At 48.6% G+C, this 18,646-nt stretch overlaps 1 long non-coding RNA gene across 2 annotated transcripts in view; it reads right to left on the bottom strand.

Annotated features, from left to right (window-relative positions):
- LOC123580030 overlaps positions 1–11,801 on the bottom strand; it is a 28,862-nt gene extending 17,061 nt beyond the window's left edge. Inside the window, exons 1-3 of one of the 2 annotated variants that reach the window (XR_006703088.1) lie at positions 11,352–11,801; positions 9,526–9,699; positions 8,675–9,369 (exon numbers count right to left, since the gene is read on the bottom strand). This is a non-coding gene — a long non-coding RNA (uncharacterized LOC123580030). Of the gene's footprint in view, positions 1–8,674; positions 9,370–9,525; positions 9,700–11,351 lie in introns of those variants that run through there. The other variant, XR_006703089.1, reaches the window with a different exon arrangement.
- Positions 11,802–18,646: the final 6,845 nt, after the last annotated feature.

Raw genomic sequence — 18,646 nt, 5'->3', positions numbered from 1 at the left:
GGGGGCCACGTTCTGCAGACATTGGGATAGAGAAGAGGCGGGCACTGGACATCAGCCATTGCTGAAGCTAGGGACGAGGCAAGGAGCTAAAAAACAAAAGGGTCAGACCCAGCTCCCTTTCCTAATTCAGCTTCTAGAACACAGGCAGCCTGGCTCCAGCAGGAACCCTGGAGAGCCCTCTGTGGAGAAGTAGAAGTGGGCCCACTCAGCAAAAAGTCTGATCGATAATGACATTCGGGTCCCAGAGTGAAAAAGCTGGCTCACTGCCCAGCCACATTACAGGGAAACACATGCAGCTTCCAGACAGTTCTTAGAGCCTCTCCTCAAATATGAAAAGAGCTCCAAAGAGTCCCTGACATCTGAGAAACACTTCTAGCATGAAAGACAGAACAGCATCAACAAACAGTAAAAGGGGTCTGGGAACAAACGGAGACATCGCAGGGAGCAGGCGAAAGGGCACCCAGGGAGGAACCCAGAGTCCGAGATCTGCATCCCGGCTCCGTACCCTTGGGGTTGCACAGTGCATCACTGTATATGGGACCCTGTCCCTGGAAAGTATTGACAATAGAACCCCACGCTGAGGGGCTCCTGGAGGGCAGAAAACCATCCTGGCTGTTTCGTAACACCCAAGTCTAACATAAGTCTATTGAGTTGGCTCCTTGTCAATGTTTGTTAATTAAATACATGAATTCATAAGTGAATCAGTAGGTGAGGAGAGAGTGAATATGTGTCCAGTGAGTACGGTGTCCTTAGCACTCCCACAGCCATCACAAGAGCATCGTAAAACAGGCAGCATAATATGGTAGCTATGCATACAGGCTCTGGAGGCAGAACGCCTATTTCAAATCGCTTTGAGCCGCTGCTCCCTCATCTATAAAATAAAAGTGATAAGAATGATGGAAAGTGTCATTGTGAGGATTAACTGAACGCATAATAAGCACTTAACAGGGGTCGGACCAAATCTTGTCAGTTAGAATTAGATCTGGCTATATAAAACAGGAAACCCAAATAAGTGACTTAAACAAGGTGGAGCGCCCTCTCTCCCTCCCTGTCCCTGTACACACCTACGTAAGAAATCAAAAGGTGTGGTGTCCAGGGTTGGGATGATGAACAGTCATCAGAGTCCTAGACTTCTATTTTTTTGCTCCACCAGCCTCAAGATTGCCTCATGAACCAGAACAGCTGCCAGAGTACCAGCCATCAGGTCCACATTCCAGGCAGGATGAAGAAGGAAGCAAGGGTGTGTACCTGCCAACTATCAGCTCCACCCACCAACTTCTGCTTGCTAGCTGCATGGGAGACACATTACTGCCCAGAAGGAAATCAGGGTCTGTTAATAGGGAACGCACTGAGAGAGCAGCCAGCCATCTGGCACATGAAGGCTCAATAAATATTCACTGTTATTAGTGTGGTTAGCCCAATTTTAGAGAGGAGAAAAGTAAAGCTCAGAGAAATTAGTGAATCTGCCCAAGGTCTCATTCAATTCATTCAAGAAGTGTTAACTGTATGCCTACTATGTGCTGGTCTCTTAGGATACAAACGCGGAATAAGACATGGGCTCTACTCTCAAGGACATGAAACCCAGTCATTTTCAAAGAGCATGGCAAGAGCCCTCGGCCAGACGGAGCATGCAGCCTGGAGTGAGGGCACGGTGCTGGCGTCAGGGAGGGCTTCCTGCAAGAGGCGGCGATCCTCGCCATGGGGATAACAACTACACACATTTCACAGGGCTGTGGAGAAGATTAAATGAGATCTGTGAGTGCAAGCTCAGCACAGTGCTGGGCACACAGTGTTCAAATCAAGGCAGCGCTCACGCTCCTACGTCGTCCCCATTATCTTGCTCTCTTTGCAGAAGTAAAAATGGCCACGTCTTAACTTCAGAATATCTTACAGCTGAAATTGTCGTCAAAGGGCATTGACCTCTAATATGTATTTAAACAGCAGAACAACAGGAAATGAAAATTCCTCCTTTTCTGTTGACTCTAGGCCAGAAACCGACCTTTAGGAATGATAAATTCATACCCTCTCGGGAAAAGTTAGATTTTTGAAAGGCAGTATCTGAAGTTTTTATCTTAAGCACTTAACCACCGTCCTCTCTACTCAGTCATAGGAAAGAAACAATAAAGGATTAAAAAAAAATTTTTTTTTAACATCAAAATAAGGTTTGGTCCTCCAGAAAAGGCCAGAAGGACTGAACCTAATCCACATCTTACTCAAGCAACCCCAAGAGAAACCAAGTTTCCTAGAAGAACAAAAGGCAAAGTCAGGAGCTGTTTAAAAGCAAGCTCAAAGTGAAACCAGATTACGTGGGGGCCACAGGCGGCCTTTAAGCTGAACCTCAAAAATAGCGTCTGTCCCTGGATATTTTGGGAGTGTCCTCGGCAGAGCGTGGCAGGAGCCCGGGGCCTCTTTGGACATCTCCAAGGACGCACCCAAAGAATGTATCACCCGGCCTCCCCTTGACCCCAAGCCCCACCCGGGGCCTAGCGCTGTGTCAGCAGCAGCATAAACAGTACAGAGATAAAGGGAGATATTTAAACACCCAGAAATCATCTTCTAATTTAGGAACTGAGCTACAAAATATCTGTCTCCCTTAATGGCTTGAGTTCAGAATTTGGATTTTGAACCTCTTCCCCTGCCAGGCTGCCAACACATTTTCATGTATTAATAGACAGCAAGCGTGAGGCTTCAGGGACAGGAGGGCTGTTGGTCTCGGATGGTCTGGAATCAGAAGACGAGGACCATCAGAGGCCTTTCTGGGCCTCTTTGTTTACACTGCACTTCCTGCGCGGCTTTGAATCGCCTCATCGTGGCTGCTGTTGTCACTGTGATAGATTAAGTACTTTAAAACTTGGAGTGTGGAATCCTTTAATTACGTCCCTCCCTGCATCCTTGTCGGAGGCAAGTTAGAATTGCTCTCCCTGTTTTGCACAGAAGAAAATGAAGGCCTGGGTGAGTGAACAAGTTCAGGGTCAAAAATTAGCACGAGGGACATGGCAGGATGTGGGTGGGAATCGGGCAGGCACGGATTCCAGCCCAGTTTAAAATCCTGGCAGGTCTACATTCGAGACGTGTGCTTTATTCCCCACAAGAGGCGGTTGAGGAGTGTGTGCGTGTGTGTGTTTCTATGGGTGTCTGTGTGCCGGGATGCCTGTGCGATGTTATGTGAGTTGGTTCGTGTGTATTTTGGTGTTTGTGTGTCTGTTTGTGTAAAAGGAGGAGGACAGGGAGGATGATCCAGAGACAAGGAAGAGAATCAGTTAGTAAAGCTCAGAATGGCAAAGCCAGAAGGCCCTTGAGAATCATCCGGTCGAAACTAAGATCTCCCTGTTAATTTCGGCAGGTGTGGGAATAGCAAGGCGATTTCATTAAAAATGTGATTATCAGATATTTACTGGTGAAATGACAAGGTCCCTGCTTTAAATTTGCTTTAAAATACTCGCGCAAACTGAGGAGAAGGAATAAAAATGAGATGGGCGAAATGTGGGTAATTATTGAAGATGGATACTGAGATGTTAATTACCTGATTCTATTTTTGCGTATGTTCGAGACTTTTCATAATACACTTTGTTTTAAGTTTATTTATTTGTTTTGAGAGAGAGAGAGAATCCCAAGCAGGTTCCATACTATCAGCACAAAGCCCCACACGGGGTTCCATCTCATCAGCCATGAGATCATGACCTGAGTCACTGCAAACTATCATCCTGCAAATATCACTTGTAAAAACCTTTGTAAAAATTGAACTAGTTGCCGGTGCATACGAAGGGGGAGGGGTGTGCACATAAAAACCTGGATTTCCAGCTTTTCTGGAAAAAACCAGAAGCTCTAGTGACTCTGAGCCCATACTCCCTTTCAGTAACAAAGCTGGAAAGCACCCCTTTTAGTTGGGAGCTTTTGTTCTCAGTTCGCCACAGTCCCCACCATCCTCTATTACCCCTGACATTAACACCGCCTGTCATCATTCTCCTGTCACTGTTTCTCTTTTAGTAGAAATAAGAGGAAAGCGAACACATTCTCTTGGGACAAAGACTGTTACTTGCCACCCAAATGTCCAGTCTCCGCTTCTTTCTTACTAACAGAAACTCCTATGCTATGACGGGTGATGGACGGTATATTCAAAAATCACATTGCCCCGCTTCTCTGGACTCCATGAGTGCCCTGATTTTTCTCTCTCTCTCTTTTTTTTTTTCAGAGTTAGCTAGGTGTATTTTGTTTAATATGAAATTTATTGTCAAATTGGTTTCCATGCAACACCCAGGGCTCATCCCAACAGGTGCCCTCCTCAATACCCATCGCCCACCCTCCCCTCCCTCCCACCCTCCCCTCTCTCCCACCCCCCATCAACCATGCCCTAATGTTTCTCAATCAGGGATGATTTTTAGTTCACAACTGGGGAGGGGGAGACTACTGACATCTAGTGGGTAGAGGCAGGGATGCTGCTGAACATCCTACAAGGCACAGGACAGCCTCCCATAATGGAGAATTATTCAGTCCGACATGACACGTCCCTAGTGCTGCAGTGGAGCGGCCAGTGTGTTGTAAATTAAGCTGGTGGTGGGGCTTCCAAGAAAGGCCTTTGGCGTCTTGCCATTCTCCTCCGTTTTCCCTACGACGCAAACGTGGCTGGAACTCAAGTAGCCGTTTTGTGACCTCAAGGAGGGGAGTTCCGTGCTAAGGGTGGAAGAATGATAGCCCCGACGACATCACGGGGCTACCACACCTGCCAGGATGCTCACCTCCAGCCTGGTTTTATGTGAAAGAAATGCATCTCTAATTTGTTTAAGTCACTGGAGTCAAGTCTCTGTTACTGTCAGCCAAGGGCGGAATCTACATGATGTATCTCTGTGCCTGATTCTCTATGCTAGCGAGGCGAGGAAAGGTAGACAAGAGGGCCGAATGTTTACAATAAAAAAAGGGGAGGGGCGCCTGGGTGGCTGTCGGTTGGGTGTCTGACTTCGGCTCAGGTCATGATCCCACGGCTGGCGGGTTCGAGCCCCGTGCCGGGCTCTGTGCTGATAGTGTGGAACCTGCTTCGGATTCTGTGTCTCCCGCTCTCTCTGCCCCTCCCCCACTCGTGCTCTCTCTCTCTCTCTCTCTCTCTCAAAAATAAATAAACATTTTTTTTACAGTTAAAATTAAAAAAGGAGGAAGCATTTTTCTCTGTGGCAATGACCCAGCCCACTTCCCTCGTTGACGTCACTTTTTGGCCCCCACAGCATTTGGGTTTGCAGCACCTCGACGGGTCCGACCCTCCACCAAAAATATGAGGAACAGAGACCCTTAGCAAGTTTCTGGTGACCTGAGGGCTAAGCCACAACCTGGTCCTTCTCCCCTCATGTTTCTAAGAAAGCACGTCTCAGGCAGCGGTGAAGCATGTGGTTTCCAGAGGGGCGCCTGGGTGGCTCAGGTGGTTGAGCATCCGACTCTTGACTTCAGCCTGTTACGCCCTGCACTGACCGCATGGAGCCTGTTTTGGATTCTTTCTCATTCTCTCTGTCCCTCCCCTGCTTGTGCTCTCTCGCTCTCTCTCTCTCTCTCTCTCTCTCAATACATAAGTAAACTTGAAAAAGCAAAAGGAAAAAGAATGTGGTTTCCAGAGCCACACTGCCTTGGTTCAAATGCTGGTGCCACCATTGAGTGGCTCTGTGACTTAGCTCACTTGAACTCTCTGTCCCTCAGTGTCTCATCTGGCACATCGGGATGATGATAAAGGCATCTACTGCTTGGGATTGTTAAGAGAACTCACATCAGCCAGGGTTCCGGCAGGAGTAGAATTGTAAGAATAAACTGTAAATGAAGGTGTGGACGGGGTGTAGGGAACCTGCAGGGACACTGCAACACCCCAAGGCTAATAACAGAGGGCATGTCACCACCAGGTAGTAACTGGGGGGGAGTGGAGTTGTTATCACTTAGGCCTGAAGGGCCAGATCTGGAGAGAAGGAGCCCTATGGAGAGGGAGTCTGAAGGACTTGTGACCTTCAGTTGAGGGACACAGGAGCCCCTGGTGACCCAACAGGACAGCTGGGCAATAAATACCCAGACCTTCCTTCTCTGCTTCCTTCTTCCTGTCTCTTGCCACTGTCTCTCATTGGTCAAACCCAATCAGAAGCCAGCAGGCATGAGAGCCCGTTGGTGTTGTCCACACAGGTCACTGAATGGAGTGCACAGAGGAGGAGGCTGGAGACCAGGGCTTTGCGTCCCCTACTGTGTGACCGCAAGCTTCTAGGTTGTGCAATTGTAGGGAACAGAAATGGCCTCTCCCTCTCCTTTTCTCACTCGTAGGAAGGGATACGGATTTGATGGCGGGAGCTCAAGCAGCCCTTTTTAGACCACAGAGTGGAAGTCACGTGTCGAGGGTGCTGAACAAGATAGTAAGAATCTGAAACCCTCACCAGGTAGAACCACTGTGGCCTACCGGACACTAACCCCTGAACTGTTTCACGAGAGAAGATTAAACTTTTGTTCAAGCCAGTTATTTTGGCTTTTGTTACAGCAGCTGAACTGACATCCTTAGTAGTACAAGATTGAAATCAGGGATTTGCTCAGCTTTTGGAACTATTTTAGGCTGAGCTTTTTAAAACAAGAAGTGACTGGAAAGTTACCGACTCTGCTCAAAAGTACCATTAAGGAATCTGTTCTCCAGGGAAATGCAAAATAATACAGTAGGGGGCAGTGTTTGGTGAAGAAAAAAAAAAAAGGACATCAAAAACTCCTTTGGAACTGAGACGGTCAGTAAGTCAAGCTCACTTGCCAGGGTCCCAACCACTCCAAGCTCCCAGGAGATAGCTCCCTCCCGCCAGCTACCAACCAAACCGTGACATGAAATCAGCTTGCACCAATGTATTGCGGGCGTCCCTGAACCCATCGTGAGGGCCATTGGACTTCAACTGCTCTGATTGGCTGGTGCTAGGTCACGTGCTCTGTGGGCGTGGGGTGTAGCAGGAGCCTTCTGGACAGGGAGCCCTCAAGGCCTGGGTAGTTGGGCTCCGGGATGGCAGGGAGCTTGGCCCAGAAGGGACCGCGGTGGATGCAGGAGAGTCCCAAGTAGCCAACATCGTTTATACTCACCTGTAGAAAAGAAGGAAAATCTAGAAAATAACCTAAAGCGTCATGGTGGTGGGAATAGTTGCTGTGGGATTTCCCATCAGCCGCTCTGCAAGATTTGTTTTTGGCAAATGAGAGTATTGAGCCAGACTGGCTAGAGACCCAAGGGGCATTTCCAAAGCTGCAAACAGAGTATCCCCTGTGTTTCCATAATTTCGTGAAACTCAACAAAGGAGTTCAAGGGAAATACAGGAGGCGATCATGTACCCAAGGGGAGGGTGTGAGGCTTGTTAATGCCACGGGTAGAATGAGGGCTCTCCACCCAGTGAATGAGCCACTAGCTTCGGCTCCAAATGCAGTTCCTATGCTCCAAATGCAGATCTCATCGGTATCTTAGTCTGGAAACCCCCAGAAGCCGAGCTTGTGTCTTCCTTGTGGTTTCCCCAGAGGAACCCTCCGCGACAAAGATTCAAGGACAAGTAATTTACTTGGAAGGTGAAAGATACACCAACAGGGAAGAGGAAAGTGAGCCGGGGAAGGGAGGACAAAGGAAGTCGAGCAAGTTATCAAGACAGTTACTCCTGTGGGCAGCTGAAGTCTAATCCTGCCAGTGTAGAACATGTGGCCAGGAGTTACTGTGCCTGAGGGAGCAGGGCACCGGGATATCCATACAGCACCTCCTTCCAGGCGCTGGTTGATGGCTGGCTGCTGGGGGCTGGGGGAGGGAGCACGAATTCTCCAGCACTTCAAGCCCGCTCGACTCCAACAATGGGGGGAGGGCGGGTGTGCAAGCTCACGCCAAAGAATGCAGATGCTAGCAACTGGAAGGTGGCACATGGAGCTGGGCAAATGGTAAGACCCAGGGTGTACAGATGGTAACTGCTGGTCCCGAGATGCAAGTTTCAGGAGACAATCTCAGGGAGTGGGAAAGGGAGATGGGGAAGGGAGGACCGCCAGGAAAGGGCATGTCAATGAGCTAGTTCCCTTCCTGGGCACCTGGGGCCCAAATCCCAGGGGGGACCTTTGGGAGACGATGTGGAGCGTCCTTCAGAATTGTCTAGCGCAGCAGCAAGGAAGCCGGGACACTTAGGAACAGCGCCCGTCTCTCCGGTGGAAGGTTGTGGCTAGCGTCATCACCTCTCAGGCGCTTCTCCTGTGACCTGCCTTGTGCACGCCAAGCACACGGGCCCTAGGCAGGGAAGCCGATGCTGGAGGTTGGAAACCATAAGCAGCAAGCTGCAGGCAGTCCCCCACGGTGGAGGGGTCAACGGGCGCCAATGCTTGGCCAGGAAACACAAGACGAGGGGGGAAAAGGCACAAAACCAACATGGACAAAGTGCAAAACACTTGACATCCCTTAGCACACTTAGGCGTGTTTTTATAATTCCCATTTTACGGATGAGAAAACGGGGTCAGACAGGTGATGGGACTTGCTCTCGGTGGCCTGGCGGTTAAGGGGCAGCCTGGGAACTCGAGCTTCAGGTGTACCTGTGGCCCACCCAAACCCCAAGCGAAGTTCATCTTTCCAAAAATTTTTTTTAATGTTTGTTTATTTTTGAGACAGAGAGGCAGAGCACGAGCAGGGGAGGGACAGAGAGAGAGAGGGAGACGCAGAATCCGATGTGGGGCACGAATCCACAAACCGCGAGATCATGACCTGAGCCGAAGTCAGACGCCCAACCGGCTGAGCCACCCAGGTGCCCCGAAGTTCATCTTTTCAAATGAGATACTTCGGTGCCGATGACAATAAAGACGAATGAGTCAATGACCCTTGCAATTTCAAAACTGCAGTTTTCGTATTATGGCTCATGGGGACTTTCTCAGTGTTGGCACTGGAACAACTAAAAGAAATATAAATCGTACACTCGTGGTATTTGTGAGCATAACCATAAATGGCAAGGTCAGCATATGTCCCTGGCTCTGCCATTTAATAGCTGTGTGGCCTGAGGAAGTCCCTTCATCCCGCTGAGTACCAGCTTCCTCAATTCTAAAACGGTAGTAAGACCTGCCTCATAGGGTTGTTGGGAGAATTCCGAAAGGTTCTGTGTGTAAGATGCTCAGGGCGCGATATGGTAGCTTCCTGTGGCTGCTCTAACAGATTAGCACAGATTTAGTGGCTTAAAACAACAGAGTTATGATCTTATACTTCTGGATGTCGGAAGTCCAAAAAATGGGTCTTAAGGAGCTCAAGTCCAGGTGTTGGCAGATCTGCATTCCTTCTAGAGGCTCTCGGGGGGAATCCGTTCCCTTGCCTTTTCCCGCCTCTACAGACCAGCTTGGCTCACGGCACACCCTCCATCCTCAAAGCCAACGGCATGGTGTCTTCTGATCGAATATTTGTGAACATTAAAATAGAAAAATCTTAATTATGTATGTATTTATTTTATATTTATGTAGATTATGTATTGTTTTGGCAGTCAACTGATGCAGGGCAGACCACCCCAAAACTCAGTGGCTTAAAAACAATTAATGATCACTCACAGTTCTGTGGGTTGACGAGGCTCAGCTGAGCGGTTCTCACTTGGGGTCTCTCATCCAGTTGCAGACTGATGGAAACCAGGGCCCATGCTACCTTGACTTGGATGGGACGTCCAAGGTGGCGTCTCAGTGCTCTCTCACTGGAGTAGCCTGGACTTCATCCACGGTGGCTCAGGGCTACATGAGACAGGAAGCCCAGAAATGGCCCAGCATCAACTCTACCGTGTTTGATTGGTCCAAACAGACACAAGGTTGTGGCCGGTCCAGATTCAAGGGGGTGGAAAACTAGATCCCACATCTCAAGGGAAGAGTTGATGGCAGCCATCTTTGAAGGCAAGTCAATGTCTGTGTTACTCTTCCTCAACCCACCCCTCCCCCACACCATCCCAGGAGGTTACATGCTATCCCCCTTCCCCCTATCATTCTGGGGTGTCTCCCTCTTCGCCTTTGAGGGGAATACCACTGAGGAAGTGCATCGCAGTTTTGTGGGTTTCCAGACAACACATGAAACTTGCCCCCTCCAGCAGCATCAAGAGTCAAGTATTCTTTGAGAAATTGAGGTGGGCTTTTTCGCTTTGTTTTGCTTGTTTAGTATCCCTTCCCACTTCCTGTCCCAGGATCCCAATCTTCCTGTGGGGGAACTCGTGGGGGGGGGGGGTTGCACTCTATTAGCCTCTGAATGGGCAAGTGACCTGGACCACCAAAAAAAAAAACAAAAACAAAAACAAAAACAAAAAACCTCTCTGAAATTTTCATCTCAAATGGAGTGACAAAAAAATTCTGAAAAAAGTTTGCAATGGACACTGTAGGTGACTCCCCACCAGTTATTGTACCCCAGGTGCAGAGAGGGCCCGATTAGTCTATCTAGAGCTTCCCCAACCTCTGTACTGTTGACATTTGGAGCAGATCATTTTCTGTAGTGTGTGAAGAAGTGGGGGGGGGGGGGGGGGCTGTTCCGGGCCTTGTAGGATATCCATCTACATCCCTGACTTCCACCCGTGAGAGGCCACTAACACAACCCAAAAATGTCTCTCCACATTGCCAAATGTCCTCTGGGGGGCCAAGAGTCACCCGCTGTGTCTCTTGCCGATGACCGATTCAGGGGTGAACAGGCCCTAGCCAGCTGGGCCACTGAGACACCTGGATAGTTTTCCTGGGCACTTCTGGCAGCAATCCTTACTTACTCTTAAGAGACAGCCAGGGAAGCCATTTTCTCTCTTTCTTCCCTTATTGGATGTTAATAACGTTACAGCCTGATTACTACTGGCAGCCATTTTGCAGGCACGAGGGAACTAGCTTTCAAAGGAAGTTAATATGTTGATGGTAGAGGGAAGAAAGAGAGAGAACCTAGGTTCTCAAGTACATTCTTAAACCTCTGAGTCAACCAGCCCCAGAATTGCCCTACCTACCAACTTCCTTTCTGCTTGAGCCAGTTTGAGTTGAGTTTTCTGTTACTTGCAGCCAAAACATCCTAAGTGACACATCCTCAGAGAAGAGAATACTAGCCAGTTTATGCAACCAACCCCCCCCCCACCCCTCTCCCCTCCCAGGGCATCCTCTTTCCAATCCTTTCCAAACTTGCTTCGAGAGCTTTCCCTCCAGAAAGTTCTTTCTCTCTTTCCATTTCTACAAAGTGCCTTGCGTCCTTCTAGCAAGTTCCTCTTCTGTTCCTGTTGGCCAGAACCAATTTCGTGAGTTGTAGTGGGAGAATTCTATTACCTCAGTTGACTAATTTCAGCCCCAACCCGCCCCCCTCCCACCATTCCCGGCCACCATAACACCACCACAGAGCTACCTTGGAACCTGTTTGCTGAGTGTGACTGACTCACCTCGTAATTCACACAATTCTTGAGACCTCAGAAAGACTGAGCCTCGTGTGATCAGGTTGATGGGCAAATCAACACAGAAAACAGTCTGGTAAGTTCTAAAGACAACACCACACAGCAGGGTTAGTGCCAAAGGCAGCCCGGTGACGTCACCCCAGAGCATCCGGAAGACTGCTAGATCCAGCAGGGGCTGAGAACTGGGTCAAAGGGCAAGGAGAAGGGCAGGATTCCATGGTCAGAGAGTCCCTGGCTCCACCATCAACCCCGTCTGTGGAAGGAGCTGCTTCGCCCTCAGACCTTCAGCTGCCTCGTCTGTCAAATGAGCATTATTGTATTAGCTTGTCAGGGTCGATGTGCACGTTCACCTAGATGACACATGTCAGACCGGTTTAGTGATGTGTCCCGACTTGTTGAGGTGCAACTATGAAATCGTTTTCTTTTTATGATAACTACTACCCAATATTCTAGCATTGGCAGTAGAGACCGGAGTAGAGGTAGCAGCAGGCTCTCACAGAGCGGCCCCTAGGCACCAGGCACTTCCTTTCTGCGTGAGCCAGTTTGAGTTGAGTTTTCGGTTACCTGCAGCCCAAACACCCTAAGTGACACATCCCCAGAGAGGAGAACACTCAAAATGACCTTAGGAGGTAGGGACCCACGTTATTCCCATTTTATAGAAACAGAGACACAAGAAGGTAGGTAATTTGCCCCCAATCGTGCAGCTCTCTTGGGTTGGGTTTCCTTAACCTACCTTTCTGCAATTCCATGACTTGTCAGGCTCTGGTGGTTCAATTCAGCTTTTAAAGCTCAAAACGCCTCAGGGCACCTGGGTGTCTCAGTTGGTTCCGCGTCTGACTCTCGATTTCGACTCAGGTCACGATCTCACGGTTCGTGAGTTCAAGCCTTGCATTGGGCTCTGTGCTGATGGCATGGAGCCTGCTTGGGAGTCTCTCTCTCTCTCTCTCTCTCTCTCTCTCTCTGTCTCTCTCTCTCTCTCTCTCTGCCCCTCCCTGCTTGTGGTCGTTCCCCCCCCCAAAAGGAATAAACTTAAAAAAAATCAAAATGCCTCAAATTAAACTAGTAGTCTCCACCACTGAGCCACAACTACCCCCAACACAGATGAATCTCATGGCCGTGATGCTGTGCGAAAGAAGGCAGAAATGAAAGTGTGCACGCTGCATGATTCCATTTACGTAAAGTTCGAAACCAGACAAAATGACTCCACGGTGTTAGATGTCAGGATCATAGTCGTCCTTGAGCAGGGGAAGGGATGGGAAGGGGTGCAAGGTGGCTTTCTAGGGGGTCTGGTAGAGTTCTGTATCTTAGTCTGGACGCTGGGTATAGGAGCATATTCAGTTCGGGGAAATTCAGCTGTGTACTTACAACGTATTTCTTCTTCTGCGTACGCGTTCTGTTTCAACAAGGAGCACTTGAAATAATTTCAATCTCAGATTCAATTCAGAGTCCTTTCACACCCTCCTTCCCTTCCATCGCTCAGTTCGAGCTAGACTCACAGCTCTAGGGACTTGGAACTGGGGGCCAGGTAGGAATGGGACGGGATATGCCATTTCACTGAAACGGCTGTACAGCGAGCCCTGAAGAAAGGCGGCTGTCCCCAACTGCTGGATGACCTCTGAACTTAGCCGAGTGATTCAGAGGGCCAGAGGGCTCCTAACATCACTTTGTTGTATACGAAAAGAGCCTGGCACAAAGCAGATATAATTGGGGACCCTAGACGGAAACCCAATATTTGTAACATCTTGAGGACTAGAGGCTGGGATGCAGTGCTATTTTAAAGAGGCTAGAGGTTCGTGGAGTCAAAGTTGGTCAAAGAGGTCGCTTCTATTTGAAACCTGTCTGTTAGACAAAAGGAAAAGTCAAAGTGTTCTCTCTTAGGCTGAGTTCCTCTAAAAGCCAACTCCGAGGCAAGGATTTGAACGCAAGTACCTTATTTAAGAGGTGATCTCCGAGGGCACCAGTTCAGGAGTGGGGAAATGAGATGGGGAAGGGAAGGGACATTCATGAGCAGATCTGCCACTGTGGGCAAGCGGGGTTCCCTCCCCTGGGGGGACCACTGGGAGAGTTTGCAGAACCCGCCTCTGAGTGGCCCCACCTGAGGAACGAGAAGCTGGGGCAGTTCTTCACCGACTTCCACTTGTCACTGGTTGAGGGCTGTCTCTGGAGACACGAGCTCCCCAGCACTCCCGGCCAGACCCTGAGGGGAGCCGAGCCCGCTCCTGTGGCCAGAGAAAGCTTCCAGCCGGGGAGCTGCAGGCACGCACACGGTGCGCCGTGGACGTGCGGGCAGGTCGTCAGCACCACCTCTGACCACCTATCCCCAGACCTCTTCTGCGGAGAAAATAAACGCTGACCGGCTTAAGCGTGAGTCAGACCGGGTGTTCCTTGCAGCCAAAAGCATCCCACACCGGTACGTGAAGGGCAGGGGGGAGCTGGAGAGGAGACTGAAGCAATGGTTTAGAGCCAAGAAGAGGCAGCAGCAGCCAGAGTTCGAGGACATTGTATTTGGATTTCTAGAAAGCACCATGGAGCAAGGTGACTTGGTTTCCAGCTGCCTCATAAGATGGGAAGTAGGCCACACTGATTGGTTCTTTTTTTTTTTTATTTTTTTATGTTTATTTTTTGAGAGAGAAAGAGAGAGAGCAGGGGAGAGGCAGAGAGAGAGACACGCACAGAATCCGAAGCAGGTTCCAGGCTCTGAGCTGTCAGCACAGAGCCTGATGCGGGGCTTGAACCCATGAACCGTGAGATCATGACCTGAGCTGAAGTCGGACGCTTAACCGACTGAGCCACCACACTTGATTGGTTCTTAAAGGGAGGAAATGACCCCCTCTCAAGGGTGAAGAACTTGGAAACAGGTAAGTTTGATAGAGAAGAACAGAAAGTGCCAGAGACCTGGAGAGAGACAGAGAGAGACAGAGGGAGACAGTGGAGGAGAGGAGAGGGGCTGAGGTGGGGGAGCTGGAGGGTAGAGAGGAAGAGGCGGAGAACTCAAGCCACATGAAGACGCACAGGCTAAAACGTTCACAGTGAGCCTCATAAGCGGTGAGACAAAGAAGTAAGTGTTCTCTCCTTCACATGCGCTTTCCAAGACTTGTTCATTAAATGTGTATTACTTTTGTGATTAGAGAAAGAATTGAGAAAAAGAAAAGAAGAGAAAAGAAAATAAGAGAAGAGAAAAGAAAAGAAGAGAAAAGAAAATAAGAGAAGAGAAAAGAAAAGGAGAGAAAAGAAAAGAAGAGAAAAGAAAATAAGAGAAGAGAAAAGAAAAGAAGAGAAAAGAAAAGAAAAGAAGAGAAAAGAAAAGAAAAGAAGAGAAGAGAAAAGAAAAGAAGAGAAAAGAAAAGAAAAATAATTGAGAAAAAGAAAAGAAAAGAAGAGAAAAGAAAAGAAAAGAAAAGAAGAGAAAAGAAAAGAAAAGAAAAGAAGAGAAAAGAAAAGAAGAGAAAAGAAGAGAAAAGAAAAGAAAAGAAAATAAGAGAAAAGAAAAGAAGAGAAAAGAAGAGAAAAGAAAAGAAGAGAAAAGAAGAGAAAAGAAAAGAAAAGAAAAGAAAAGAAAAAGAATTGAGAAAAAGAAAAGAAAAGAAGAGAAAAGAAAAGAAAATAAGAGTAAAGAAAAGAAAAGAAAAGAAAATAAGAGAAAAGAAAAAGAATTGAGAAAAAGAAAAAACGCCCCGCCTCCAATGCTAGAATTACAACCCTGAGTGGAGAGAGAATGCCCCCTCTGGATTGCTTCTGTCCTTACTTCCATGTTTCTGGAAGTGACTTAACTTCTCTCCCCCCCTCTCTTTTTTCCCTTTTTTGAGAAGACCTGGGTCAGAGCCAGCTCAGTGCTGAATCAGAGCTGAGGCTGACCGTGGGTGGGTTAAAGGGATTTTAAGGAGAGGATTAGAAGCTGCTTTGCAACGAGAGTCGGATTAACTTTTTCTTCCTGGCTCTGTTTCTGCAAGAACTGGCTTGTCCCAGAGTAGCGTAGGAGGACAGTGGGGAGGGAGATCAGCTCTGCTCAGGGAGGTGATAACATTGGGTTTAGATGATTCATTCTTTCATGTATTCATTCAACAAGCATTCGGGGAGCATCCCCTCTTGCCCAGGTCCTGAGCTACCCTGGAGATGTGCCAGGGTGAATACCAGACAGTCCATACCTGTGAGGGGCTCCTAGTCAGCTGAGAGGGACACTTGGGGGCCTGATAGGACCAATACGAGAGGATCGATCCATTCCAAAATAGAAGTTTGCACGAAGGCTGAGGTTCTGCTTTTACTCCACCCCGATACAGATCTCACTCCTGAAATGAAGAAGTAAGGAATGGCGGGAGGTTCTTATGTAGGACAGCGGTGACAAGTTGACACAGGTGGTTTCCAAGAGATCCTGACTTCCAAAAGAAACCGGTGCTCTGGAGAAGGAAGGCGGTAAAACTTGAGACCCATAGGGCTGGAGGAAGGTGGAGACAGAAGACAAAGGCAGTGGATCAGTTAGCGTGTTTTAGGCTGCGAGTAACAAAAAAGCCAACCCCGAGTGGCTTTAACAACAAAAACACGTATGGCCTTTACAAAGGGCCATACATTGGGTTCAAGAACCCAACGGGGTTGCCAAAGATTCGGGTGCTGACTATCTCTGTGCTCCTCCAGCCTTAGCCTGGCAGAGGCACACTTCGTCTCATGTGTCTCTCTTACAAGAGGGAGAAATCGTTCCATGGGAATGATGGGTAGGTAGGCAACCAAAAGTTTCTGCCACAGCCCAGGTGAGGCCAGCTTCAGAGCATTAACATTGGTTGGGCACTGTTTATGACTCCAGCTATCCCCCAGAGTTCCAGCGTCCCCTTTAGAATCTAACTAACAATAGGACCCCATGACTATAAGAAGACCACACTTTTATCAGGTTCTTTCTCAGAGCCTCTGGCGGGATGTTCACAGGTCTCACCGACCATCCTTGGCACTGCTTGGCAATCATAGTGAGCCACCTCTCTCAGGACTTCTACAGCCCCCACCTGCCATGTTTTAGCTGCCACCATCCCGACCCAGCGGCAGTACCCAGCTCTCTTCCTTAACAGACCCCAAGATCATGCCTGGGTTAATTAGAATATAGGTTCAACTACTATAACTGAGACCACCACTAACAGTGGCTTAAACAAAGCAGTTCATTTCTAACAATCAGAACGATGAGGGGGCGCCTGGGTGGTTCCGTTGGTTAAGCATCCGACTTCTGCTCAGGTCATGATCTCGTGGTTCATGAGTTCGAGCCCCGCGTTGGGCTCTGGGCCGGCAGCTCAGAGCCTAGAGCCTGCTTTGGATTCTGTCTCCCTCTCTTTCTGCCCCTCTCCCACTCACCTCTCTCTCTCTCTCTCTCTCTCTCTCAAAAATAAATATAAAAATTTGTTTTAAAAAAGAATGATGCTTGTAAGCAACCAGGATAACCAGACCCATACGTATCAATCGAATATCAGCTCTTTTTTTTATGTCTCTCTCATGTGACAATCTGTGTGTGATCAGTCTGGGGATGATAGGGCAGCTCCACTGAGTCAGGGTCCAGGCTTCCTCTACCTTGATCTCTTCTTTCCCTTGCAACGTTGCCCTGGAATGCCCACTATGTCCGCATTCCAGGCAGCAAGATGGAAGACAAATGGGAAAGAAAGAACTTCGCCTGCCACCCACCCCCAGGACCTCCTGAGCGTGATTTAGAAGTGAATCACGACAGGGGCGCCTGGGTGGCTCAGTTGGTTACGCATCTGACTTTAGCTCAGATCATGATCTCGTGGTTTGTGAGTTCGAGCTCCGTGTCAGCCTCTGTGCCGACAGCTCAGATCCTGGAGTCTGCTTTGGATTCTGTGTCTCCCTCTCTCACTCTACCCCTCACCCACTCACATTCTATTTATCTCTCTAAAATAAATAGACATTTAAACAAATTATTTGGAAAAAGTGGATCACATCACTTCCACCCGTGTCCCATTGGCCAGCATGTAGTCGCATGGCATATCTAGCTGCAAGGGAAGCTGGGAAATGTCGTCTTGTGCTGGGTAGCCATTTGCCTGGCTACAATCCTATTTCTAGAAAAGAAGGGGAGATATGATATTGGTGACAACTAATATCTGACCCAAAAGCTAAGACGAGCTCATAGCAGGGAACGAAATTTTATTGAGGCCTTGGAGATAACAGGTGGGAGCCGCAATGCAGAAAAGGAACACAGAAAAGGAAATTGTAAACAAATAGCTCCTGCAGCCCATGGACCTAGATCATGCTTTCCCCTCCCACCAGTCTTTCCCCTCCCTTCTCTCCAGCCTGCCATCACAATGTGGGAGCCAGCCTGTCTCTCACGGAGAGAGGTTTCCTGATCCTTTCTTTCTAGAATTTTAGAACCCTCCTCTTCCTCACCTGCCCCAGATATGGGCAGTGGGGAGAGCTCCATCCACTGTGTGGTCTCCCACAGCTAGGTGAGGCCAGCTTCAGAGTTTGTGAGCACATTGCCCTTAGTCTGGGTCCCTCTGCATTCGGTCACTCCAAGGGTGGGTCCACTGGACCCTCCCTATGGAGGGGTCCATATGTCTCCCTCCAACAAAGGGGAAAGAAAAGTTGGGGCCAGCTCTTCCCTCTCTGCACAGTCGGGTCTCAAATGGAAGGCTACTCCATCTTCAATTACAGAAACTATTAGAGCAAAAGCCTGATCAGAAGACACACATCTCTCCCAAGGATTCCCAGAACATTCCTATCTAAATGTAAGCTTAGAACTTCATTCCTTTTCTCCAAAAGGCTGCTGTCTTTAGACCCACTCATTATGCCAATCCTGCTGTGTGACAGTGGACAGGTTACATAACCATTCTGTTTCCTCATCTTCAAATGAGGTTAATGACAGCCCCTCCCATAGGGTTGATGGGTCTAGAGAGATGGTGGAGGTAAAGTACTAGCTTAGCACAGAGCAGGACCCACAGCTAACACCCAATACACGTAGCTAGTCTAATTTCTGTTACTAAACAGTAGTATACAATCCAATATGGGGAATCTGTATCTGAATAATGTCACGGTTTTAGGACTTCCCCCAAGTGCAGTGGTTCCTCCCAGAGTATAGGGGAAAGACCATTCCCATTTTCAAAGACAGAAACTGTTTCTAACCCACTTCAAGAATTTGAAAATCTAGGGATGCCTAGGTGGCTCAGTTGGTTAAGCGTCCGACTTCAGCTCAGGTCATGATCTCGCGGTCCGTGAGTTCGAGCCCCACGTCAGGCTCTGTGCTGTCTGCCCAGAGCCTGGAGCCTGCTTCGGATTCTGTGTCTCCCTGTCTCTCTGCCCCT

Source organism: Leopardus geoffroyi, chromosome A3, assembly GCF_018350155.1.
Source record: "Leopardus geoffroyi isolate Oge1 chromosome A3, O.geoffroyi_Oge1_pat1.0, whole genome shotgun sequence".
Classification (NCBI taxonomy): Eukaryota; Metazoa; Chordata; class Mammalia; order Carnivora; family Felidae; genus Leopardus; species Leopardus geoffroyi.
This window is presented reverse-complemented; position numbering and strand designations above follow the sequence as displayed.